Genomic DNA, 1,785 nt, shown 5'->3' with positions numbered 1-1,785 from the left:
TTGTCATGAAAAGTTATTATTTGTTGCCAACCAGTGTGTATCCTGGGAATAACTGATGAGTGCATGTCATCATGAAGTTATTTTTTTGCTGGCCAACTCAGACGTTCGGTACAGCCGCGAACCGGCCAAGACCCCTTGTGCCCTGGCGCGGCTGGCGCATGTGGGCTTCCGCCTCGCTGGAAGAACCCCCGCAACGCCCCCCCGCCCCCGCCCCAGTAGCTGCGATGCAGGCGCTGGCGGCTCCAGAGCCCTGGAGGTCAGGCTTGAGGTCTTGGGGCGGCAGGCGACATCCTTTCTCGTCTACGGCGATACCACCGTGAACGGGCTGGATCTAGTGTGATCTCCCAAGCTAAGCAGGGTCGCGCCTGGTTAGTATTTGGATGGGAGACCGCCTGGGATACCGGGTGCTGTAGGCTTTTGCCGCCCTCCAGCCAGGGTGCCCCTGGACGCCCCGGGCCTTGCTCGGTTCCCCGCTCGCTGTCTCGGGATTCCCGGGAAGCTGCCCGAGCCCAAGAGCTGCCTGCATGGCCTGGCGCCCCGCGTTCCTTCCCCTCCTCACCTGTTCTCCTACAGCCAGCCCTGGGCTGTATTTTCTCTCCGCTCCGGGCCGTTCCCTTCCTGGGCTCTGCGAGGCCGAGCCCCAAGGGCCACCGTCTCTGACACGCTGGGAGTGCGCTCGCACCCCCGCGACGCGGGACCGGCCACTGCCCCAGCCCCGCCGGAGGCCTCAAGTCTTTGCCGGCACGCTTCTCCCTGCCCTTCTCACGGGACAGGCAGGTGCCCTTGGACCAGGCGCGAGGCCACCCCGCACAGGCGGGATGGGAAGCGGGACCGACCAGCCGCGACAGAGAGGCCGAGACACACGAGATCGCGCGCGCGTGCGCGGCAAGAGCCCTCTCGCTCGCGATAGGCCGCAGTGAAGGGCCACACACGCACACACACACACACACACACGCACGCGCACACACACACACACACGCACGCGCACGCACACACACACTCCAGGGAGCCCCTGCGTCATTCCTTTCTGCGGCGGGACCCCCGGCAGGACTCTGAGCACAATGAGCCTCCCTGAGCCCCCAGCCTGTCCCGGGGTACAGGGCACTGGGCACGGGGCACGAACCGCCTCCCTGCCCGAGCCCAGCCCCGGCACGACCGCCCTCTGCTGTGGAAGCGGCCTCTTCAGGGCGGCCGCAGGGTCTCGGGGTCACAGTCGGGGTCCGGCTCTGCGCGGCGGTGCGCTCGTCCGCGTGTCCCGTCCCGCTCTCTGTGGGGCACGGGCTCTCCTGTCTCGTCTGTCTCTCCGTCTCTGTCCGTTTCCTCCTCACTGTCCCTCTCTGTGTGTCTGACCCCAGCCAGCTCCCGCGGCCTCCCCTTCCCCGGCGACCCCGTCCCCTCCTTCGTGGCTCTCACTGGGCCTCCCGCCCTGGCGTCCCGTGTCCTCCTTTCTCCTTCCCTCCTGGTCACTCGCTCTGTCTCTGGGTTTTTCTGTCCCTCTGTCTCTCCCTCTCCCTCTCCCTCTCTCTCTCCGTCTCTCTCGATGGAGAGAATCGACGTGAAGGCGAAGGGCAGCGGACTGGGCGGGTCCCTGGTCCCGGTGGAGGGCGAGAGCTGCGTGCGTCCGAAGTGATGTCTCGGGGTGTGGCCGGGGGCTCCGTGTGCGTGTCGCAGGTCGGGCACGGCTCGGCGGGGAGCGCCGGGGAGGGGCGGGCTTGGCTCCGGGCCGGGCGCGGACGTGGCAAGACTGCACCTGCCTAAATGCCCAGGTGGCCGAGAGGATGTCGG

At 67.3% G+C, this 1,785-nt stretch overlaps 1 pseudogene; it reads left to right on the top strand.

Annotated features, from left to right (window-relative positions):
• Positions 1–298: 298 nt before the first annotated feature.
• On the top strand, positions 299–416 carry LOC111734106 (annotated as a pseudogene).
• The last annotated feature ends 1,369 nt before the right edge of the window (positions 417–1,785 follow it).

The sequence above is a fragment of the Pteropus vampyrus genome, unplaced genomic scaffold (genome assembly GCF_000151845.1).
Source record: "Pteropus vampyrus isolate Shadow unplaced genomic scaffold, Pvam_2.0 Scaffold787, whole genome shotgun sequence".
Taxonomy (NCBI): domain Eukaryota; kingdom Metazoa; phylum Chordata; class Mammalia; order Chiroptera; family Pteropodidae; genus Pteropus; species Pteropus vampyrus.
This window is presented reverse-complemented; position numbering and strand designations above follow the sequence as displayed.